Source organism: Archocentrus centrarchus, chromosome 4 (assembly GCF_007364275.1).
Source record: "Archocentrus centrarchus isolate MPI-CPG fArcCen1 chromosome 4, fArcCen1, whole genome shotgun sequence".
NCBI lineage: Eukaryota > Metazoa > Chordata > Actinopteri > Cichliformes > Cichlidae > Archocentrus > Archocentrus centrarchus.
Window position 1 is genome coordinate 7,479,186 of NC_044349.1, and position 26,661 is coordinate 7,505,846.

The following is a 26,661-nucleotide window of genomic DNA, read 5'->3' on the forward strand; positions in this document are numbered from 1 at the left end:
CACAGTTGTCCTGTGGCGCTCCCAGCTTAAACTCGGAGAGCGGAAACAATGATTTCATATCAATCCACAAGGCTTAAAAACCCCCCCCAAAAAAACAAGTAAATGAAAGTCAGTTTATCGATAATTTCAGTTAGTTTTAGTTAGTTTTGTAAACTCACAATTCAGTTTTAATTAGTTATCGTTTTTTCCTTTTAATTATAGTTTTTATTTATTTCAGTTAACGACAATGTTTTTTCAATTTCAGTTTTCGTTATTTCGTTCGTTTTCGTTAACTATAATAACCCTGGTGTGTTTGAAGTAAAATACTTTTAAAGTCTCAGTCTGGACCCTTGAAGATCTCAGAGGGACACAAGAAAGGCATGTTACTGTGGTTACACTAGCGAAGCAAAATCTTGTGTGTGTTTCTGCCCTTTGGACAGATGTGTGCCAAAGAAAGGAAGCTACTGTTCAGAGGTTATTTATTTTGATGTGAACTGTAACACAACTGCACCAGATATGAAGCAACGCTGTGAGTTACTTACCTGTATCGCTGCTGCAGTATCTGTTTATGCCTTATGACTGTCGCAGAGTCAGTCACTCACTTTCACTGTCATGTGCTGCTGCGAAGCGTCTATTTTCATGACATTTTCAGGCTTCAACAATCACTCAAATCTTCAGTAAGAAGAGAGGAGAGTGGAGTGAGTGTGGTGAGTTGAAATCAAAACTATGAAAATACATGTTTTTATACAATAAGAATGACAAATAATACAAAAGTATAGTGCATGAATTGCACACTTCATTCATTGCTCAGCATCACTACACTGCAACTTGTCTTACAACCTCACAAAAAAAAAAAAATTTAAGTCATCCAATAAGAGAGCCTGATGCAAAACTCTAAATATACATAAAATATATATATATTTTTTATTTTAATTAGTTAAACTGCAGGAATGTCTTAAAGTCATTAAGGCCTGGATGATCTCTAATTTCCTGCTTCTAAATTCAGATAAAACTGAAATTCTTGTGCTCGGCCCCACAAATCTTAGAAACATGGTGTCTAACCAGATACTTACTCTGGATGGCATTACTTTGGCCTCCAGTAACACTGTGAGAAATCTTGGAGTCATTTTTGACCAGGATATGTCCTTCAATGCACACATTAAACAAATATGTAGGACCACTTTTTTGCATTTGCGCAATATTTCTAATTTATTACTTCTAGGGTGGACTACTGTAATTCGTTATTATCAGGCTGTCCTACAGTAAAAGCTCCCTGAAAATCCTTCAGCTGATCCAAAATGCTGCAGCTAGAGTACTGACTGGGACTAGAAAGAGAGAGCAGATTTCTCCCTTATTGGCTTCTCTTCATTGGCTCCCTGTTAAATCTAGAATAGAATTTAAAATCCTTCTCCTCACATACAAGGTCTTGAATAATCAGGCACCATCTTATCTCAAAGACCTCATAGTACCATATCACCCCAACAGAGCACTTCGCTCTCAGACTGCTGGCTTACTTGTGGTTCCTAGGATACTTAGAGTAGAATGGGAGGCAGAGCCTTCAGCTTTCAGGCGCCTCTTCTGTGGAACCAGCTTCCAGCTTGGATTCAGGAGACAGACACCCTCTCTATTTTTAAGATTAGGCTTTAAACTTTCCTTTATGATCAAGCTTATAGTTAGGGCTGGATCAGGTGACCCTGAACCATCCCTTAGTTATGCTGCTATAGGCCTAGGCTGCTGGGGGGGTTCCCACAATAGACTGTTTCTTTTCATTCACCTTATTTACTTTGTTTATACTCCACTCTGCATTTAATCATTAATTGTTATTAATCTATGGCTCTCTTCCACAGCATGTCTTTTCTCTCCCCTCAGCCCAACCGGTCTCGGCAGATGACTGCCCCTCCCTGAGCCTGGTTCTGCTGGAGGTTTCGTCCTGTTAAAAGGGAGTTTTTCCTTCTCACTGTTGCCAAGTGCTGCTCATAGGGGGTCGTTTTTGACTGTAGGGTTTTCTCTGTATTATTGTAGGGTCTTTACCCGCAATACAAAGCGCCTTGAGGCGACTGTTTGTTGTGATTTGGCGCTATACAAATAAAATTGAATTGAATAAAATTGAATTGAATTAATTTGATACTTTATAAAAGTCACCCATTCAGCAGGTGAAATCCACAGGAAACTCATTTCTTCTGGTTATGTTGGTGCATTTTTGCTTTTTCCAATCAGGAACAATGATTTTTGCTTGTGTTTGAGCTTGATCTCTATCTCTGACACACACACGCGCACATACACACACACATACACAGAGGATGGTTCCTGAATGGGGCTGGAGGTTAGCAGCCGTTCACACGTGACGAGTCCGAGTTAATTCCAGCAACACAAAGGATGCTCTGGACACCAGCAAACGCACTCTCCAAAAAAACACTCTCACACACCAGATCATCCCATCGTTCCATCGGGCCAGTGATGAAGGGCGATAAAAATGAAATAAAGATTTTGCCAGCTGTTCAGCTCTGGAGGTGCAAGCATCTGCAAACTGAGAATGAGCTGTCCACTTAGTGCAGGGTCCAAACAAGACTGTGATCCCCTAAACTGCTCTCAACAGTCAGGCCAGCAGCTGATCGCTCACCAGCATCAGTGCATCAATTCTATCCAGTCTCTAAATGTAGGCAGTATCCATAATTAACAGGAACAGTTTTTATATACTTTTATTTTGCTTAAAATTAATAATTTGTGTTAGTCCATTTGTTAGAGATTAGAATTTTCATTCAGAATTAGAATAAAACTAAAAGCTTCTTTCTATTTTTCTTTATTTGCTCCTTTATTCCAAGTATAAATCATGCCATTTCTTTGATAATAACTCTGCACTGTGCCAAAGTGAAAATGTTGTTGTCACATTGACATTCATGTCCAGTAATGTACTGTGAGACTCTAAAATTCAGTGTTTTAAGACCACAACAGACTGGCTTTCTGCTGTTATTTCTCAAACTGCTACCTTAGTACATCCGTTTGGATTGCTCTCATTTCATTGCTTATCAGGTTTCAACGTCCTCCAAATCTATAAACAGTAAAGACATACAGTACAGTTGCCTCTGTGACCTACACAATCATTTGCTGGTTTGATGGTTGGGCAAGAGTGTACAATTTTACAAATTATTTTCACTAAATGTTACTGTCTTGTGATATATATTAGAAAAATGCATTGGTAATCAAAGGTTTTAGTTTGTGTTTCACTAGCTGCAACCAACAGTGAAACTTAAGCCATTGTCACTGTGTGTGTCTTAGTACTCTTCAGGTCACCGTGTTTACTGATTAATCTGCCATCCATCACTATCAACTCATCTCCGACGCACAGAGACATCAGTGATGGATCATCCTGACTTGTATTAATGGGCAAAACCTTATCAATAAGGTTAAACACACTAATGTGGTTCTAAAGTGAGAACAAACAAATGTGTGCCTGCGTGTGTGTGGATAGGACCAGGCAGGAGGATGGGTGAGGGTAGGAGTCGTTTGGTCTGATGTAACTGAGTCAGTTTCATCACCTGAGGCATCGAGGATAAGGAGGAAAGAGAGAAGACACAGAAGGGAAAGGAAGTGACACGATGGTTCTAAAATGACTCTCTCTCCCTCACACACACACACACACACCCACTCACACACACACTCGCACAGACACTGGGTGTCAGCTTGCATCAGCAGCATGTATGACTGTGACTTATGACCACAGCTATGCGATCATTTACACTCACTGCTGCAGATAGCCAGGAGCTACTGTTCCCTCTGTACTTGTGTGTAGAGATTTCGTGTCTGAATTCACAACACCTGCTTCAGTATATTAGTGTGTATGTTTTTTGTACGCCAGATAAATCAAAATGAAAAACTAATACTTTAGAAGGCTTTCAAGATATTTTTTTATTGTGTAGAAAAGGGGCCAAAATGAAGGGGGCACAATTAGACAATAGGTGACTTTAAGTTCACGCATAGAAGAGAACAGTTTGTGGAAATAAACCATCATATATATATACTCCAGGTATGTCAAAATCAACTATTCATGTCTTATGATAAAGTAACTGAAGTTTAACTGAAAATGTAAAGGTCATTGAAACTAGTGGTGTTCAGAGGAGCAAATATGTTGTACTGGTTATCCTGATATTGATTCATTGATGCAAGTGTGCAGCTCAGATGGGAAACAATAATTTGCTATCATTACAAAGTGTAAACTGAGACAACTGGCTTTGGGTAAAAAAAAGACAAAAGATTTGAAAGCGGCAACCAAACAACACCAACTAACTCAAAATAGATTTTTTTTTAAAAAAGATATCTCTTTAATTTCAAAATAAATATTGTTACACATACAAAAAAACTGAAACATAACGATTCCTAATGTACACTTCTGCTGGATATAACATGAGACAAAATAATAATAAAATAGATGGTATATGCATGCTGACATTATACAGTGTCAAAATTCATTGAGATTTAAGGTTTAATGAATGTCATAGAACATAATTTGAATGAGAAAATGAAAAAAGAAGAGGAAATCTAGCAGGGCCACCCCTGAGAAACCACAGGCTGCCATCTGCATTATTTTCAAATTATTTGTCATCTAATTTTTTTTTTTCCCCTCGACACCTTCAGAGAGCTGTCCAGCTGAAACTGTCTTTTCAGCTCAGGTCGTTTCAGTTCAGCCTGATTCAGTTTAATTCTGTTTTCTTCACTTGGAAATGACTCACACTCCCGACACAAGTCTCCCATTTACTATCCTCCATGTGTGTGTGTGTGTGTGTGTGTGTGTGTGTGTGTGTGTGTGTGTGTGTGTGTGTGTGTTTCTGGGAAATGTCAGAATCTTCTCCATCTCTTGCGCTTGGTTGATGTTACACCGTCAGCATCACCTACAAGAAGACAGAGAAACAGGATTGGGGTGTGTTGTCAGCAGCAAATACGACTCAGGTCTGTGTAAAAATAAAACCTCTTCCTCTCTCTCCTAGCACAATCAATGTGATGTAATATGAAAACCTCACAGCCCTGGGAAGTCTGCTTTTGAGGAATTATGGAGATGAGCTTGTGTTTCTTTACAATTTTCTTTTTTAAAAAAAAAAAAGCATGCATTTGTAAAAATATCTAATGTCTTTTCCTTATTGTTTGGATACTTAATAAATTCTTATTTTAACCAATGAGTGAAAAAATACCATTAGACACTGGTGGAGGTGCAGCAGAAGCGTCTTAGTCACGCTCGCACACACACACACGCGCACACACACACACACACACACACACACACACACACACACACACACACACACACACACACACACACACACACACACACACACAAAATTCAATCATGTCTCTGCTGCTGCCTGGGGGAACACACTGTGGAAACCTCACTATAGTGGAAAATCACCTTTTCCATGTTATTTTACACAGCAGCACTGACACTACACACACACACACACACACACACACACACACACACACACACACACACACACACACACACACACACACCTACACAGTCTGTCTGCATTTACACGAGGTACCAAAAGATCAGATTTTTTTTTAACTCTTTGTGGTGCTGATCTCACACCGTCATGCCGATCTCAGCCAGAAGTCAGCGAGGAATGAGATTTTTATTCAACCATAAAAGTGCCTCAAAGTGTTAATGTCGTCCTGTGACAATACAGGGTTTTTTCTAAATGTGCTCAGTGTGATTCACATCAACAAACAAAAAACTGGGAACAGAGTGTTTGCCTTCAAGGTAAAAGTTGTACTTTACTGCTGTAACCAACACATTTTACTATGAATGCAAACATTCTCCATTTCAGGTTTGTGGAGTGCTTTTCACAATTTCATGAGTAATTAGTAAATGTTTGCAGGTAAGTCTGTCTCTCCATGCCGCCATACTATCAGTAGAGATGCTGGTGGATGATGCACGCCTTGTAGAAAGAGGATGCGGGAATGCACTTATGTGCATCTTTGGTGTGTGCACTCTCATGTCATGGGTACTGCAGGGAAAGCAGGCAAACTGTGGGCCAAGAGCAAAAGAGTTGTGCTTGATGCGTGGATTCTGGGCAGCCCATCAATGTTGACTGTTCATGGCATGCCAAAATATCCTCAGGCCACTTGGGAAATGTCCCTGTGCTCCTGATGGGCAGTCTGCCACTGAATTTGCATCATGAGGTTTTATGATATATCATTAATTTAATCATGTATACGGTATTTATATATAATTGAACTTCACCTGAGTTACATTTGTTCATAAGCCACTTAAACACACACAGCATGTGCTACAAGGAACCCTCTCATCGACCGACTACATTACAAGCAGATGGTGAATATTATATGGGAAGCAGAAACATAATAACACCTTACAGAAAAGAACTTTACTACAGAGTTGCTTCTGACTTAAAGGATGAGTCCTGTCATGTTCTATTCTGCCCTTACTGTCAACAAATCTCATGTGCAGATGCAATCCCGTAATTATTATGTGCTAGCTATAGCTTTTTTCTAGATGTTATAGATGTTCATTCTTGTCGATTAACGGTTAAAAACATCTCACCAGATCCCGTAACAAAATTAAAGCTATACCTTATAAAAACGAGTAGAAACCAAATGACTTTGTGCAAAGTGCCACAGACAAAGTAGCGCAGCTGTTGATATTGCTAAAAATAGTTTGTTGTGGTTACTAAAATTATGGATGTATCAGTAGGTGCATTTGCCCTGAACCATGCAACATCAGCTCAGTACACTCTCGAGCCACACTGTCAGAAATCTATTTGAGAGCAGTTGATGAGTAGTTGGCAGATGATTTGCTGTAATAAAATGTGAAAAAAAAAAATGAGAGAAAAGTGATTTGTGCACTTCTTAAAATGAAGTTTTTGATTTTGTTTTATACTAAATAGCTCATGCTTTTCTTATTTTCTTTCTGTTTTAACTGTTACAATAAGAATTATGACCAATTAGACACTTTCAGATATAATAATCTTTTTTCTAGAAATAATGGGGAAAGTACCTTTTTTTTTCTTCCTTTTTTTGTTTTCCTGCTGTACTAAAACCATGCACCATGTTTTTCTTTGTGTTGTTACAGCATTATATTGGATAATCTACATGTTGGAAAATCTACATGTTAAATGCTTGTTTTTGAGTACTGGCCCACTTCTATAACTGAGGTTTAACGTAAGTTGGGTATTTTGATTATATACATTTTATATTTCAGGCAGGGTCTGAATCTGAATTATGGCACTATTGCATGTCATTAACATTTGTCTACTCTTTCCCATAGTTTGTGTTGTTGCACATGGTTTCTTCTTTTCCTTTTCTCTTTCCCCTCATCACCTCATGGCAGATGGCTGCCCCTCCCTGAGCTTGGCTCTGATAGAAGTCTCTTCATTTTAAAGGGAACTTCTTCCTCCCTGCTGTTGCCAAGTGCTTGCTCACAGCAGATCATCTGACTGTTCATGCTCTAAGGGTCTTTACTTTACAATATAAAACACTCTGAGGCGACTGCTGCTGTAAACGACTGATTTACATATAAAACTGAAGTGAACTGAACTCAAATGAATTAACAAAGAGAAGGAGTTACAAAGCAGAATGTACTCGTGAGGCTTTTGAAACACAAAACCTGTATGAAGTATCTGGGCATTATTACTGTTTCCCCGAACATACAGTACTGAGCTCTCAGTGGACAAATCTCATGAAACTGGAAAACACCCAACTGAGAAGATGTGAACAAGAATTGTGTGTGTGTGTGTGGATCTGGGGTGTTGTGCTAATGTTACAGACATTTCAGAGCCCTGTGGTGTAATTCAGTGTGTCAGATACAAGAGAAATAATGTGTTGAGCATCTCGTCGAATCGCTCCAGCTTAAACGGCCTCTCTCCAGAGTGTGTTTAGGAAATTAAAGGCCGGGATTTTTTTCATAATTGTCTAGTTTATCATTTTATTACAGCTAGCTTTCCTCTGATGGGCTCCCTTTATGATTTATCAAATACAATTACTGCATGACTTATTTTAGGAGCCTCTCCATTGCTGAGGACCATTAATGTGTGTATGTGTGTGTGTGTGTGTGTCAGCTCTGGTGTATTTAAATAGCATTAAGTAATTGGAAAAACAGGATGAGAAGCTGGAAAATCTAAATTGTCTTTGTGGATTTATACCTCTCCCCCCCCCACCTCCCACCTCCCACCTCCCCACTCCTTTCTCTTTTCTTGCTGTTGCTTCTGAGTAAATATCCAAAAAGCTTCTATTTTAAAGGTAAAATAAGAGAAAACTGTGCTTTAACTGATAGAAAGAAACTAATCTGAAATTGTTTAATTCTTCTGCTGCAACAATATTTCTCTAGGAACGAGGAAAATGGGGAAAGAGGGAGATAGAGAAAGGAAAGAAACAGTCACAGAGAGAAAGAGGTTAATTCCATACCTTTCCCTTCCAGCTAATGAAGTGTAGGTGGCGTCCCGGTCAGTGCAGCTAATTGAACAGTGGAGATTACAGCAGCCGCTGCTCCTCTGTGAAAAGAGGGTCATGTTCATTAGTCGTTGCCATATAATATTCATTCTCTGTAGAAATATGTAGATAGTAATCTATGCAAAGAGCTGCTGGGATGATTTTTAAAGCCCTCAGCATGTTCTCTGGTAGCAGCAACTCAAACAACCATGATTTAAAAATATTGCATGTTTCTATGTTTAACTTTCTTGCAATGCACTGAATTTATGGGGCTTTATCAATTAGAGGTGTACTCAGTGGACTCTATTAATATTTATAAACTGTGCAGAATTGATTTATTTCTCATATTTAAAAATAGCCAAAACGACAAATATAAAGCATGTTGTTTAAATCATGTTTTCATTTACAAATATAACATTTTTTGTTGTATGAATTAGGGGATTATTTATGAATATCTGTTTCTGAATATATTTTGAATAAATGTCCAGGAACAGCTGGCTCTAGCAAGCGATGACTCCTGTGCAGCCAGTAATAACTGACACAGTTGATAGTCTTGGTAACACTGTGACAGACTTCACTGAGGCAGTGATTGCATAGTGAATTGCAGCTCTGGACCGCATTAAGTAAAACAAAGTTTATGAAAGTAGAGACGCATCATTGACTTGAAATTCCCTCGCTGGAAAACCTCAAAAAAAAATAAAAAATAAAAGAGAGAAAAAAGCAGGAGGAGAAATGTAAATGTTTATTTGTCATTAACAGTATTCTTCCATTTTCAGTCATTCTGGAATAGAAATTATGGCTATTGTCATCTGTCCTAGGCTGTGCATGAGAAAACTGATACTACTAATTACAAGGTATGTTTTTGTACCCAAGTGGTGTACAAAGATTAAGGGACTGCGTGTGCAAAGCAACATTACATAATTAAAAGAAGCAGCAATGACACTTGTATAACTGTGAGGTTGATTAATGCCTCTGGCTTGTCGTGTTATTTTCATGAATTTAATCGTCATCTTCACACAATGTAACGCTCTCAGCTGACAGGCTTGTTAGTCTTTGATTTAGGTGGATTTTGTAGTGAAGCGCAGGCCTGTAATAAAGGGTGGGAGCAAAACGCTTGAAGCGTTTCTCAACTCAACGACTATCTCGGTCATTTGTTCCTACTGTCTGAAACGGCCCACGTAGGTAGGTCTTCCTAATGTGACATGCAGTGGTGTTTCCACTTCAAAGGGCTGAGAGAGTCCACATTAGGAGGCAGGTGGGGTTGTGGTTTCACAAACACGCCCGGCTCCAGTCCCTTGCCTTTTTATTTATGAGACTGATTTTTGAGTTTCGCTTTTACCCCACCCTCTGGGAGATGGTTAGCACCATCGCCACACAGCAAGAAGGTCCCGTTTCGAATCCACCGGCCAGCTGAGGCCTTTCTGTGTGGAGTTTGCATATTCTCCACTGCGTGTCTGCGTGGTTTCTCTCTAGATACTCCAACTCCCTCCCACAGTCTAAAGACATGCATGGGGTTAGGTTAATTGCGGATTCTAAACTGACTGTAGGTGTGAATGTGCGCATGAATGGTCGTCTGTCTCTCTGTGTTAGCACTGTGACAGGCTGGCGACCTGTCCAGGATGTACCCCGCCTCTCACCCTATGACAGCTGCAATAGGCTCCAGCAGGTCCCTGCAACCCTGAAATGGATAAGCAGAAGAAAATGGAGGGATGGATGGACTTTTACTCCACCCTAACTTTTATTTCCACTCACCGTTTGGTTTGGTTTAGGCAGCAGAACGTTTTGGTTTGAAGTAAATAGGCAAATAGTTTTCTGGGGGACCGTCTCCATACATAAATACGATAATGGTGAAAAGAGTAATGACAATTTGTACTAAAGGAGGAGTACTGTTACATAACTTAAATGTTACTCAACTAAAAACACACCATTAAAAAAAAAAAAAAACATAAAAATGTAAAGTATCATTCTCAAAAACTATCCAGAGTATTAGTTCATGTTTAACTGAGGATGTTTAATGCCTTGTGGTGAACAGGTGACTGGTGGGAAATGGATGGATACATGTTCAAATACAGTTAAATAAAGTATATTACGACAGGGCTTGTGATATAATGCTGGAGGCAGCCGTGAATAAATGAATGAATAAATATTACGCAAGAATATCCAGTGAGTACCTTCTATTAAAATAAAGCAGGGCTTATTATACTAAAAAAACATACAGCCTTTATTTACACTGTGAATTTATGACAAACACACAGCATTAATTATTCATCTCAACTAGTTTATGAAGTTATACAGGCTGCAGGTGTGTTTGTGTGCAGGAATAATGGACAAAGGGAGAGAGGAGGCAGTGGGCTTGACCTGCAGAGGTGGGAGTGGGACCGTGTAGGAGTGAAAGTAAGTAGACAGGATTTTAAGAGTTAAGCAGGAAAGTTTGGATTCTCTAATGTGACAGTTTTCTCCAAACTTTCTTTTAATAAAGAGGTCAGCAGGAATGTGCTGTAAGTTAGTAAAAGAAGACGAGAAAGAAGCACTGAAAATCTAACATGACCCACCTCACAGTGAGAAATAAGATCGCTCAAAGGTTGGTTTAAAGCACAATTTAAAAAAATGTTAACATGAAATATTAAATATTTAGCATCTATTAATACACAACATTTTAACTTTTTTTTTGGTTTTGAGTCATGGCTTTCATTGGCCTGTCTGCAATCTGATAGCCTTCCTGAAAATAGGACCTGGATATTAATTCAAACTGTGGCCCTGCTTAGGAACAAAACGCAATATTTAAAGCAGTAAAGTAGATTTTCTAATGTCATTCACACTTGTGTAAGAGTAAAATTACAGCTTGGAAAAAAAAAAAAGTACAAGCGCGGCCCAAAAAGAACTTAATTGAAGTGATGGGATTTTCAATTTTTGATCTTGACTACAGGAAAAGGTTGAGGCATTCACACTATTTTTCCATATAAACCGCACTAATCAGCCCCCTTCCCTCCAGCCAATTCATTAATATTTGATAACTGAATATTGCAGGATACTTTTTTTTTTTTTATGTCTTGGAATGAAAACCCACTGGCCAGGGCAGTGAAGCAGCCGCGATGCCGGCCCCAATCACCTGATGCTGAAGTTACTAAACAGAAGTCAGCAGAAATTCAGCACATCTTTATCAGGACAAAAACAAAACTCCTCTCTGCTTCTGTCACTTTTCTAACCCCACTGACCCCCCCCCCCCGGTTGCCTATCCAGCACAGTGGGACCATGTCTCTCACTCTTCTCGTCTCTCTCTACCTCTCTCACCCCCTCCCTTGGGGCAGAAGTAAACCACGCCTTGAGGCCCTGCTCCCATTGTGTTTTCTCTGCTACTTCTGTTTGGGGCCTTTGTGTGCCGCTAATCAGCCGTGGGGCCATGCTCAGCCTCGAGTGTGTGTCTGCGAGTGTGCGTGCGTGCATGTGTGTGTGTGTGTGCGTGTCCCTTGCCCTCATTACGTAGCCACACTGGGAGGCCAGCATGGGAAGTTTCTGCTGCCCTCCAACCACCCCCCTTCCTCCCCCTTGTCCCCCTCTGGCTGTCCATCACTTCCTCCCCCTATCCTCATCTCACCAACCTCAGACTGGCCACAGTTTTGAAATAAAACTGCACCTATTTCAGCACTGCATCATAAAGTGATGCTGTCATGGAGCAGAAAACAAGGCCGCTTTATTCCAAAGTCCTCATGGTCACAGATATTTGCTGTGGCGATTAGCATCATTGTTTTTGGAGTTGGAATTTAGTGATTTTGTGCCAGGAACTGATTCTCTGTGCAAATTAGAAGTCTTTTCAATTGAATTTAATGACAACAAAGCAGGACTTCTTCACCCAAACACAAGGCAATGACCTTACAGGATTTCTGGGTATTGAAATTATCAAAAGTAAAAGTTTCAGCAAAACTTCTCACAGTCTTTCAGATTTTTAGCAGGTATTTTACATCTGCTTTTATGCTTTGTGAATCAGGAACAGTTATTCTTATTATCAACAATGGTCTTTTTTCAATACCCAGATACATGCAATACTACAATACACAGCACACTGTGTGCATAGTTTATCAGTTGACGAAGCTAAAAAGAAAATGTGACCTAAAGCTGTAAAGATTTCTCCTGTGCTGGAATCCTTTCTCCAGTTTCTAAATCAACCTTCAAGCAACAGTTGTTATGTTTTAATGGTTTAACTGTCATGACTCGTTTAATAGCCGTGAACTAACATTACTGTAATGTTTGTTAAAGCTACATGTATGGGAAGTGCTTTAAATTCCTTGCTGTATCATTTCAGCATGATTTAGTAGTGTATTGTGATAGTAATGAAAAAGAAATCCGGGGGTTTGATTATTGTAAACACCAACAATTAGTAATTTGATGGCATAATTAGTCATTTTATTTGTGAATGGTTTAGCGTGTCTTCATCACGAAGAGTTTGAGCTTTTCTTCACAGTACCAACAACGAGACACTCTTTTTGTCTCTTGTGCCATCAAATGTGTTTAGGATGAGTCAACTGATGATGACTAGTTTTTCATTAAAAAAAAACAAAAAAAAAACTGCTTTCACGCTGCCACAGATGTAAATCGTTCTTTGGAGTTATCGTTATCATTTATGCGTTTTCATTTTCATTTTGTTTTTTGGTCTTTCGTTTTATAGTCCTATGTCTGTGTTTGGGTTGCTTTTCGCACAAACACAGATTTTTCTCTTACGGACGCTAAAGTTGAAATTGAGATGAAAATGTTTCCCTCTCTGTCATGTGGTACACTGCGTTCAGTATCAGTGCAAAGTCCAAGAGAACAATCGCAGTTTACACAACCCTGTTTGTTTGGCGGGTGATCTTTACAGACACTCACGAGTAATGAAAGCTCAACGCACAGTAAAGAAAAACTGAAGGGTTATTTCTTTAGATTTTCAATCACTTTCAGTGTTAGTTAAATACATCAATAAGCTGGACTGAGTGAACTGTCCGCTGCTCTTCAGTGCTCTCTTCTGTCATCTGCTGGATGCCTCTCTACCCTTATGTTCCCATCCCTGCTCCTCCCCTTCACCTCCTTCTCATCTACCCATCTCTTCTTTTTCCTTTCTCTCTGTTTCACATTTCCTCTGTTCATGAAATATCATCTGTTCAAATATTCCAAAGTGTGCCCATCTGTCCTGATGCCTGACGGAGCTTAAGCCGCTGGAGCTCTCTGCCTTGAGGACAAGCATAGCTTGTTCATTGCTCATGTAAAACAGACACACACGTGCGCGCGCACACACACACACACACACACACACACACACACACACACACACACACACACACACACACACACACACACACACACACACACACACACGGACTCTGTCTCTATTCAGTCAAGAGCTACACTGCTGTCTCAAATTTCAGTGTGGGACAGAGAACATCTCATTTCGCTCTCTATATGTGTCACTCTCTCTTCCTTTAGCTCATTTCTTGCTTCACCTGACTTATCACACACTCTCTGCCCATCCCGAACCCTCTTCTGTCCAACAATTTAGCTCGAGGTCATCAGCTCTGTCAACTTACTGACCCATATTCACGTTACAGCACATAATGAGGCTGCATGCTTGTTTCCATTTCCACTTTCAAAGGCAGGTCTAAAGAGCTTGAGAAACTTCTTGAGAGCAGAGGCTTCTGTCCTCACTTTGTCCGTCCACTGTCACTCAACAAGTCCTCCAACTAAACCAACCATACAGGTGTACTGGCAACAGGAAAAAGGCAGCAATTAACTTCTAAAAACGACTTGTAGTATTATGATAGTGTATCAGTAGTTTCTGTTAAGTTTAGGGAAAAAACTTTGCTTAAATTAAACAAAGATTTGTTTAGAATGGACACAGTAAAAAGAAATAATGCTGACAAACAAACTGCAGTTTTCCATCTTTCTCCCATCTATCCACCTCAGCCTCCTCCTTCGTGGCTCTGAAACAACAGCAGGCTTTCTTTGCAGCTCAAGTGCCTTTGAGAGAAACTCTGAATCCTTGGAGCAGATTCCAACCAGGTCTGAATATTAAGAGTTTAAGAGTGTTTTATATTTAAAATTGACCACATTCTCCTTGTTGTTCCTCACCTGCTGTGTGCAGCTTCACACAGTGTCCGTAAAAATAAACCCGATGCTTTTTTTTTAAGCGACGAGGGATGGAAAGCCACTTCTAGGATACTTCTGAAACGCCCAGCGGCGAGTCTGGCAGAATCATTTACTTGAGTGGGTGTGATCAGTTTACAGTGGCTGCATCAGAGCTGGAACGCAGTATGTTTCTGGGTTCAGTCACAACCCACATTTCATGAACACAGATAAAAATAAAGTAAAATTTTGCCCCGTAAGAGTCCAATAAAAGTCCTGAAGTTGGGGACACCACTCAGACATTTTCACCTCATGCCATCATGTTGCCAGAAAACTAATCTTAGAGTTGAAGATGCCGACTATTACCTCAACTACACTGCACATGATTAAACAGAGAACTAAATCTGCTCCATAAATGCAACAGAATCAACAGCATAAAAAAGTTCTTACCTGGAAAATATTTGACTTGTTTCTTTGCTGGCTCAAAGCGGCGATCTCAGCTCAAGCAGACACGCAGAGAAGACATGTTGTTAGGCCCCAACATCAAGGTAGTTCTGCAGGAACAGTGGCCCAACAACCTCGCTTTAAAGAGAAATAGGGGCAATGTTTAGTACCTAGAAATAAGTGCTCTTCCATAAGCAGAAGCCAAAACTGTGGATTACCAAAAACTGCAGTGCAGCAATAATTTACATTCCTCAAAACAAAAAAGCAAGTTCAGGCCAAATGCTCTCTTTGATTGCTTCAACGTGAATATCTGTCATGCAAACCCAACACAGAGCAAAGAGAAACCAAAAATCATAAAATAACAACACGTCCCGTAAACTACCGCTCTGAAGGTTTAACCAAAGCCTTATAAAATATCAATTACATCTCCTGAGTTTGGTACACAGATAACAATACAGGGACTCTGCAAGTGTGTGTGTGTGTGTGTGTGTGTGTGAGTAAGCGAGAGAAAGAGTGAGAAATAGATGGTAATTAGTTGTGACTCAAGGTTTCCCTGACCATAATCCTCTGAACAATATACACTCATACAGGTGTTCACTAAATCCAATTATCAACAGAAGCAACAGAAGAGAGGAGAAACAGCTATATTAATATTTATTAGTTTTAAATCATTTGGAGACATCTTCTCTTTTTTGTTTGGTAAATAAATAAGTTGCATGTTGCAGCCCGCGTCTCGTCGAAAGCGGCCTGAAAATGCATTTTCCATTCACTCAGGAAGATGGTCGTGCAAATGGATGCAGTCGCAGCACATCTACACTTCAATCAGACTTTGAGTTTGTAGTTTTACTCTTACACAAATGACTTTGTGTTTATAGATTTCTGTCTTTTTAATAAGGTCAATAGCACTACCAACATGGAGCTTATGCATAACAATAGCCGATAATATAGTGGACTCATATGACTGCCCCTATGTTTACAGAGCACAACAAAGACGAAGCATTATATTTCAAAAGCTGTCTATTTATGTCAGGAGAGCTCATGCTCTTAAAAAATGGTAATTGAGCTTTGGTTCAGTGCATGCATAATTACCTCTTTAAGGCTGTCTCTGCTATGTCTTTTGTATTCCTGTGTATCGGTTTTAATATGTAAGTCCAGATATTGTGTACAGTAGATCCAGTGTGTGTCACTGTGGTATTGTGCAGACCTCATCCTCTGATCCCCTGTATGGTTAAGCAGACCACAGAGCTCTGAACAAGCTTTTGCAGCTTATTCAAATCAGAGCACTACTCCATCTAAGCTTCTGTTAGTTTAGCTTAATTGTAACTGAAAATCCAGACTGAAATGAGATGAGATTAGAAACAAAGGCAGTCATTCCATGTTGCCTGTTTATTAAGTAAGTGTGGCCAAGACTCTTCTAAATAGCACTAACTAGTTAGAATAAAATGTGAGTGATTTTTGATCCAAAATTGCTTTCACATGTTTTAATCTATCAATTTCTCACCAAACTGATGTCTAACATGTGACCTGACCTTCTGTTGGGCCAGATTTTTTTTTTTATTGATTAAAAACTTGTTATTTAAATATACACCCAAATTTCTATGAATCTTTCTCAAGGTCTCCCCTCATTTGATGGAAACATTGTTCCCTGGACATGACATAATAATAATTATTATGGACTATGGAAGCTCTACAGTGTCAAAAATAAATAATTCAAGTGACATAATATGCCAATAAATACACCAAAATAATCTAAATAAATGAGGGTGTTTATAAATTTATACACAACATAAATCTATATTTTATGTTTGTTTTTAGTTTAAGTAAAATAAATAAAAAATACAGATCGATAGATTACATAATTCCTACATTTGCTTACCAATATTTTTGATACATTTAATGACATGTTTATTTATTTCTTGAATTATTTTTATATTTCTGATTTTGGCAGTCTTGTTCCTCTATACAGATCTCAGGTCATATTATCCACTTTCAACCCTGTATTTAAGGTTCTAATAATGGCACTACAGTGAGGTGTAAGGGGTTGCTTGATGGGCTTTTAACCTTTGAAATCATGTTGGAGTCTCCCCTTGTTATGTACCATTAAATGTTTGACATATCTATTTTTGGCACTGACAGAATGTGAGAAAAACCAAAGATGGAACAATAAACAATTAAATATTTGGAAGTTCTAACTTTAACTACTTTTCTAGTGGTACTACTGCTGCAACTCGTGAGCCTGTTTGTGCAAACTGGTGTCACAGGTCAAATTCAGATCATTAATAGCAGTTTGTCGAAATGCGACCACATCACTGTACACTTCAAGGATGTTGTGGTTGGAGTAGCACTTACATAACACTCAAGTGAAGAAGAGCTTTGGGAGTGAAGATGAAGGAGCACAGGAGGCTTACTGAAGTGAGCAGAAAAGGGAAAGAAGAAGAAGATTCTTGCCTCATTCCCCCCCAAACTTGTAATGGAGGTTTGATTAGCAAGCATGTAATGTACTTTACCCCGAGGCTGGAGACAGAGGGGGGTTGAAGAGGAGGAGGGTGGAAAAAAATGGAGGGATGGAAGGAGCATTGTAGCAGGAAGAAGGTGGAGCGCATATAGGCTGCCCTCTCAGCAGGTCTCCTCATCTAACCTCTTCCCGCCACCTTGTCCACCTCCTCCACTCCTTAAGAACAGGACACAAGTTTCCCCCTACTTCAAAACCTATGTCTAATGCCACCTCCCCACCACCACCTCCACCCTTCCCATGCTGTGTAAGCGGTGGAGGTGGATGGGGTTGGAGGTCAGAAACAGGAAGAGGGGTTTTTTTTGTTTTTTTTTTTGGTGGTGGTGGGGGGGGGGGGGGGGGGGGATTGCCCCCCCCCCCCCCCCCCACCCCCACCTTAACAAGCTGCACGTCTGCATGCAGGAAGTTGTTTGTGCACAGACACAATGCAAGTTTATTTGAATCCAGCAGGGAACAGTCAGCAGTGTTGTCACTCAGCTGGTTTTAGGGTTAAAGGTTAAAGAAAATGTTGAGGTAGCACCCACTTGTGCGTTGCCTTCACTGGCAGAAAAAAGAAAAAAAAAACAAAAAACTGAAACTTAAGGTCAGAAAAACGAGCTTCTAAACATCCTGCAGCAGAAATGTTCATATTTAATTGAACAACTATTGACCGCATGCCACTGATGATGGAGCTGAAACTTTCTGGACTTAAACTAAAAGCCCTTCACTTTATGGATGATGGTGTAGTTTTAATAGTAACAATTAACCAAGATTTAAAAAAAAAACACCCCCCCCCCCCCCCCCCCCTCCCACACACACACACACACACACATTTTTAGACTGAAACATCCTCCTCAGAAAAAAAAAAGTTTGACTTTGTTTTTTGTTTTACATTCAAAAGTGACCCAAAATGTTTTCCTATTAGTATTAATAAGTTCCCAGCCTTGCTGGTTTCTTTCCTTCAGGAGGAAAGAAACACCATGCAACGCCATCAACGGTCATTTTCTCTTAACAGAACTGATTATCTCCTAAAGTAATTTATTAAAAATAAAACTTCTTCTCAAAAGTTATTTAGGAATGTATTAACAGTACAATCTAACTCTTTCTCTCCATCCCTCTGTCCCTCCCACTGCACCAGACACCCCCCCCTCGCTGTGCTGTCAGCTCAGGGTGTGAGCAGAACAGCGTTAATGTGTGGAGACACCTGACAAGCCCGCTGGCCTTTAGGGCTCAGCCTAATCACTCTAGACCCGAACCCATCGGGAATTAAACCTGCAAAACCAAACAGTCACTGTGGGAGCTGGCTGGCATCTGCTGGGGCCACTCCATCGGCTGCTGAGGGGGGAAAAGGACGTTGCAAACGCCGTGTCAGAGAAAACGTGCTGTTTTAACAGAATGAAATCCAAGACCTGGGTAGATTTATAGCCAAACCTGTTGTCCAATTAAGCAGACACAAGTAAAAAAAATATATACAGATAGCTGCCCAAGTGTCTTTAGAATAATTGTTTCAAAGTTCTGCAATTGCATCGTGAGGAGAACTACGTCCTACGGCTCCTGTGGGTAATTTTATACAGGGCTTTGATTTTTAACTGTAAATCTGACAGGACGAAGGTGTCAGCGTTGAATCCTACTCGCTCTCTCTCACAGACACACACACACACACACACACACACACACACACACACACACACACACACACACACACACACACAAAGGAACACTTTCACATCCATTATATTAAAAAACGTCTAGAAAATTTAATACTGCATGACCACAAAGAGAATGACAAATGCTGATGTATGACAATATAAAGGGGGTTAGACAGCGAGAGGCCAAGAGTCAGTCTGAAAATGTCACTGTAATGTGCTTGAACCAACATTAAAGCACTTTTCCACCATTCACACTACAGTACTGTGTTAACTTTAAAATTAATGGGGATTTTCCAGTGTTTAAAGTACAGTAGCTTGTTAACTCCAGTATCTGTTAAGCCACACTGGGCCCCTCTCCACTCTCTCTCTCTCCAGATGCCCTCATTAATTTTAGATTGGCTCTAAATGAGTCTCCTTCATCGCAGCCAAGGTTTTGTAAATTAGATTCATTTATATTTAAATTGTGAAACAGGCGTGGTTAATGAGAGAATCCTTATTTTGGGGGTTATTTCAGATGGGCTGATAGCTGGGCAGCTCAGTGCTGGGTGAACTAAAACCATCAGAGAAGACGCACACATGATGTTAGGCCTGCAGCGCTTGGGCTTTCTATTTTCTCCAACATGACAAAAAAAAGTTAAGATGATATATTTTTGAGACATTTTTTTAATAAAAAAGGGAAGGATTAACTGTTTGAATTAAAATGTACAATCAGCAGCACAAATTTTTACACTGGACAACTGATTGTTCTTTAGTTTTGGATCTAAACATCTAAAATGTGTTGGAGCTTTTTTTTGTATGAAAACATGAACAAAATTAGTGACAAAAATGTGAAAGTCCACATTTTTCTGCTCAGGTTGCTGCAGTTTGATAGCATCTACTTGCTAAAAACATAAAAACAACCGACCCACGTTTGTTTCCTTTGTTAACACCTAATTTAACACTCTTAAAACTAATGTGTCGCTCTCAACACATCTGTGTGGTTTCCAGCACCAAACGTGCCAAAAAAATTAATTACAAGGTGCACGTGTTGACTTAACAGGTGCCCCTACCAACACATGCCCTGGCGAAGCAGCAGGATGCCTCTCGACCTAAACTGCTAAAATCGGGAGTGTGGAAAATGTCACATCTAAAGAAAAAAAAGAACGCGAGGTGGGACAACAGAGATATCCCCCCACCCCCATGGACCCATCCATCCCTCTCATAAAAACCCCAAATCACACAGTGCTTTACAGCTGTACGTCTCCTTACAAGGCTTCTTACAGCTCTTGGCATCCTATAGCAACCCCCAGCTTCTCCCCGCTAGGAATTTGACTGTTAGGAATCTAAGTGCCAGGCGTTTAAAACCTGAGGAATGCTATTGTTCTGGTCACAGCTGCACTAGCACTGGCCTGGCTACTGCTGCCACTGTGTGCGTGGGGAGGCAAGGGGAGGGGGTGCATGGACGAGGAGGAGGAGGAGGAAGAGGGCGGGAGAAGTCGAAGGTGTGAAAAAGGCAACTTTACGTGTTTTCAGTGCTCTGCAGCCTCATGACAAAGCAGCACATAGTTGACAGCAAGCTGACACATTCCTCCAGGCTGGACATTTGCAGATCTCTCCTTACCTCCCCTATCTGCCCTGCTCTTCCCTTATCTCCTTACAGCATGAGATGCTTCACCGTATGTAGGCGATATCTGTTGCTGTTTTTAAAATCAGATTAATGTACACAACATACATGTTTGGAACTGATAAACAAAGGTATGCATGCAGAGATGAAGTGGAAGATTAAGCCTGCTAGTAGTTTAGTTGGTGTAGGTAAATCCACAGAGGAAATGTACAGTAGTTGAGGACAGGGCTTTTAAAGCTTCTTAACAAAAAACACACACACATTTAATTTTATTTTATACATATATAATTTCCCACTTTGCAATTCGTTATACCTCTCACCAAAGTTTATCCAATGGACAAACTGGTCCAATGCCCAGGGGGCAATGCACAATTTGGGGGCCCATCGAAGAAGCAACGGTGTCTTAGTAGCTGTGGCTGACGTCCTCCCACATATAAGAACCGTCCAAGCAATCAGCTTGGTTCACCATATGTTTGCGCAAATTCGTGATTGTCACAGAAACGATTAACTAGGGCGTGTGTGTGTGTGTGTGTGTGTGTGTGTGTGCCCAGGAGTCTGTAGGTGGATGATGCCGCTCCCATTTAATTTGTATAAAGACCTAAAGTTACGCGGTAGTGACACACAGGTGCCGTTTCATCAGCAGCATTGGGTTGTACTAAACCCAATGTTCAGTTTCTCTGCTTAGAGCATCTTTTTAAAGTTATTCAAAATTAGCATCCCATTTAATACTACTCTGCTAACCAAGCTAGTACTACCATTAGCTAGCCTCATTGTTTGTTTTAGCTAGCCGTTAGCTAGCCTCATCACAAGATGGTTAATTAGAGGCTTTAAAAAAGGCAGTCCACTACAGTTTATTGAAAATATCAATGTCAGAGTTCTAACACAAAAAGAAAAATACATTAAACATATTATCACATTTAATATAATTCAGGCTTGTGGGTAGATTCAGGTCCCATGTTTACGCTGGCTTAAATAAGAAATTAAGTATAATGACTAAAAATATACACACAGGAAAATTGATTTTCCTCTGGATACATGTTTATCTATATATTCTCAAACCTACTAGGTTTATCAGCAGCTTTCTGCCACTCCTCCTGCACATGAAGTTTGCTCACTTTTCATACATATCTACATTTACATACTATATAATAACATTATATGCTACTTGTATATGCTACAGTACGTAGGCACTGTCAAACCTGAAAAAAAAAAGGCTAGTAGTGGGATCCCGGGTTGATTTTTTTGATCATTTCAAATGACCAGCTGACACTTTTTTTTGGGGGGGAGGGGGGGGGGGGGGGGGGGGGGGGGGGGGCTCTTTCTGTCCGCTGTCTTGAGCATTACTTCTATGCCCCTTATATTATCTTGCTAATAAATAAAAATCAATTCCCAGCAATGTATTCTCAATGTGTATGCGTGCAACTTCTACTATATGAATCTTTCAACAGCAGTGAGGATGCAAAGCTTCTCTCTCTCTCTCTCTCTCTCTCCTTCTCTAGTAATTACCATCCAGCTGCTTGCAGGAACAATGCTTGGCTCTCTTCCAGACGGCTGACTTCATACACTCTGTGCCACGCTCAATTTGGAGCGCAGCGGAAGCTGGGCATGACTGGCACCCTCCAAGGCATTGCTGTCTTTTTTCTATGGGACTCTGTGTGTGCGCGTGTGTATGTGTTTAAGAGTGTGTATTTAGGTGTGGTCCGTAAACTTACCATTTCCTATTTGCCATCCATTTCCCATTGTCCCAGTCTCTCAATCGCATCTTCGCTCTCTCATTACATCACTAGAAGAAGAAGAAAACAGGAGTGTTGTTTTTAAGAGAAATCAACGTGCATTCTGCCTCGTTTACAGTATTTAAGATCTGTTTCGAGGCAGCTTGTGCACTGATAGCCAAACCCAGAAGGAAGATTGCCATGTACAGAACATATTTGATGGGTGATCAGCAGAGTACAGAAACACAAAAATTGTTCCTTCTGTGTGTTTAGCAGAGCAGATGTGGGTGAATTCATAGAAGGCAGATTTATAAAAACACTCTGCCTTGGTGAAAAGCTGCTGAGACTATAAGGTCAGAGTTCACAGTGAATCCTTGTACACCCACAATAGTTCCCAGTGTTTCCTGATGCAAGGCTGTGTTACCAGGCAACAAGTAATGTTCGGGGCTAGCGACTTGCTGACTTTTTTTTTTTTCCTCCCTCCGTGCACTTCAATAAAGTTTAGTTTCGGAAAGTTAAATGTGACCGTGGTTAAACCGACGGGAAACTTTGCCTAAAACTAGCGTTACAGCAAATCCACTCCCAGCTGTCTGAATATGAGGAACTCCCTCATTATACAGGTCAAAGGAAACTATTGTTATCACTCCTCTCCAACACAGACACACACACACACACAAACAGGCAGCATGAGGAGGAGGGATGAGGGTAGAGCGCAGACAAAAATCGCTCAACACATATCTTCATATGTGTGCCTCACTCCAGTCACTGTATACAACTGTGCACACACACACGCACACACAGATGCATGCAAACAAAAGATTGAACAAAAACACATACATAGTGCTCCCCTTTCAACTCCTATCTTGGTTGAATAGGAGGCAGTACGAGCGGGTTCTTCCTTCTGCAGCATAATGAAGAACTGTTTGGGTCTAGTATGCCAAGTTACCCTGATTTCACTGCCCAAAATAAGCCGCACCCGCACACACACACACACACACACACACACACACACACACACACACACACACACACACACACACACACACACACACACACAACCAGCCCCAGTCTGGCTCTTACTGTTTGGGACAGAGGGGCATTTAAGGAGCCGAGACAAACAGCAACAGTCGCTAATTGTTGTGTAACAGCTCGACAAGGACATAGTAGGAGCATTAAAACAGAAAGCTTTACTTATTTTTTTATTTTTTTTTTTTTCTGTGTCACACCAAAAGCTGACAGGCTGGGATTCAAGCCCGTCACTTAACACTTGAATTAAAATGGGATTAAGATGTTTAGGTTTACATCCATAGTGAGCCACCATCACACCAGGCAGAACCTCATTATTGAACTTTTGTAAGTAATAACAATAAAATTTGATGCACAGACAAAAAGCAAACAAAACATTCCAAAGTGCAGTAAAATGAGATCTGGATAAATGGTAATGCACATGCGACCTCTCTGTAAAACTGAAGAGGCGACATCAGATCTGAGCAGTGGAAGAGGGGCGGGTGGAAAACCTAAGGAGTGTATCTTTGCTGCCTGTGCTGAAAAAAAGTTAATATTTGTGTTTCTGAGTTTGAGCATGCATTAATTTATAGCTATCTGCAACATCTCTTGGTCTTTCCTCGGCCTGCATTTTGCTATCTAAACTCATTATCGACACCTGCGTCGGTACGGTCACAGTACATTCATATGAATTACACCACAAAAACAGTAATGTCATTCCCCATTTGCAAGGCATACAGCTGAGGCTGGTACAGCGCGGCAGAGGGCCAGGCCAAAGCAAACAGAGGTGTGTTTCTGATTTGACTGCTCGCTCACTGCTGTTACAGTTACTACAGACACTCACAGAATACACTGTCCGGTCAGTGGTTGTATTTTTATAAAGTGCAGCAACCGAGTCAGTTAATGTTTTAATGGCTTATTATAAAGCAGGTGTAAGTTATCATTTCCTAAAAAGTAACATGATGAACTTCCTTCAAAGAGAGTTACAGGAGGTGCTTTATACAAGGAGCTGTGCAGCTGGTTTTAGTTTGCTAAAATCAGTCATAACTTGGTGAAACTTACTATTAAAAAGTACCATGGCCAATTTTGCAGTGTATTTCTACCATCATAGGCCACATCTCTATGAGATTACTGCTACTATTATACACCGAGTGGATGTGCACGCGTAATTAAGCACCTGAGTACGTTTGTCATGTATACTACATGTTTGTATGCATGTATGTGTTTACTGACCTGTGAGTGCAAATGCATGCGTGTTCATTTCTGTGTTTGGAAGCTCTCGTTAATGTGTGTGTGTGTGTGTGTGTGTGTGTGTGTGTGTGTGTGTGTGTGTGTGTGTGTGTAATGGCAGTGGGCCCCAGAGCTGGGCCCCCCACAGTTTCCAGTGAGATTGCGGGTAGTTGGGAGAGGGTTTGGATTCTGGCTTTGTCTGCCTCTGTGTGCTGACATCACTGTGCTGATGGCACCAAATCCCTGTTCTACCACACACAGCACTTTCTATACAAAACACCAACACACACACACACACACACACACACACACAAACACACACACACACACACACACACACACACACACACACACACACACACACACACACACACGGTACAAGTAATGCCAACTTGGCCAAAAAAAAGCGCTTTCTCTTTTTGACACATGCAGATATCCATGATGCACACACCTAACAGGATTGCAGTTATGCCATCATACTTCAACCTGTTGATTTTTACAAAGCAACAGTGCACTGCTTTGAAGATAAAATTATCACTAAATTTACATTAAATTACAGTTTTGAGAATAATTTCAATGATTTCTAGTTTTCCATGCTGACTTTTTCTAATTTTGCATAACTGATGCATCAAAACAATATGATGGACACATTGTGTAAACTTCATGTTTTAATGTTAACACTATTTACATGTTTTTCTACATACTGTCTCTTCAAAGCTGCAGTATTTCCGTAAGTGACAGCCATTAGGCTGTTGTGCCACACATGAGTTTATTTGCTTCTAAGCTCAGCTATCTGACTGTCTTTACATAGCCTGGTTAAATATTAACTGAGAGCCTTTCTCTTCCCTCTAGTGCTGTCTTTGGTATGTATGCAGCTCAGAGGAAGGCAGGAGGAGTTGGGTAATCAGGTTGACAACACTTCCTCCTCAGCCTAGAGGAAATTGGTACAATTTTTTTTTATTCATCACTAAATTGTTTATTGGTTGTTTTTATTTGCTCCTTTGCTCCGTAAAGAGAAACAAAGTCAGTGTCATGACGCCAGCAAAAGTGTTTATGGAGAAAAAGAAAAAAGTTTTCAAGGTGATAAATGAGGATATTAAACAGCACGCCTCAGGATTTGCTTTCAGCTCAGAGTCTGAAGCTGCTCTGGTGGGAATAAATGTTAATTTTTAACCACATTCAATGTGTTGATATGAGCATAATTTAGAAAAATAGAGAACTGGTGCTGTGATTCCTAATGATCCCATGGTGAAAAATGTTTTTTTTCCCTTTTCACTCTTGGATAGGGATTCAGTGTCTTGCTCAAGGGACACTTCAGGGTAGCAGCTGCCTGCTGACGCAGTTTCACCCTACATCCTCTGTTTGAATAGCAGTCTCTAAAACCACTCATCCTCCTTGATGCCCTTGTATGGTTTTGTACTTTGCAGGTCATACAAGGACTTAATATCTACACTCAGAAATACCACAAAGACAGATAGGGGTACAAAACAGGCATGTGGGCATCAGGCGCACACACACACACACACACACACACACACACACACACACACACACACACACACACACACACACACACGAACCCACTGCTCCTAAGGACCCCGGAAAGCGGTTGGGATGGACCCAGCACTCAGAGCCACTCAAAGCCAATCAAAGCTGATGATAGCTGAGACATTTATACTATCCATCAATCCACTGCCTCAGCTTTTCTTCTCTCTCTCTCTCACACACACACACACACACACACACACAAGCATTTTCAAAAACTGTCTTCTTCAAGCAATCTCCATCAACATACCACTCAGGAGGTAAAGGGTAAAAAAATGAGCAGGGTCATCGAGATGGAGGAGGAAATGCGAACACAGCGACGCTGACGGCACATTTGTAACAACCAAAGAAGTGAAAGACGAACTCGCAAAAACATTTATGAGAGATTCATTTGACAGGATGAGCTTTCTGCTGAGATGCTGGCTTGCAGGTGAAATATAATGTCCTGGAGTGTTTAATTGAATTCGAAATAAATCA

The 26,661-nt window shown here is 40.4% G+C and overlaps 1 long non-coding RNA gene across 2 annotated transcripts in view; it reads right to left on the minus strand.

The window, feature by feature from the left end:
* Window positions 1-3,888: 3,888 nt before the first annotated feature.
* Window positions 3,889-26,661, minus strand: part of LOC115778764 (uncharacterized) — a 160,617-nt gene continuing 137,844 nt past the window's right edge. For both annotated transcript variants that reach the window (XR_004019862.1, XR_004019863.1), the window contains 4 exons: window positions 22,405-22,475; window positions 14,956-15,087; window positions 8,392-8,477; window positions 3,889-4,865 (listed from right to left, as the gene is read on the minus strand). This is a non-coding gene — a long non-coding RNA (uncharacterized LOC115778764). The remainder of the gene's footprint in view (window positions 4,866-8,391; window positions 8,478-14,955; window positions 15,088-22,404; window positions 22,476-26,661) is intronic.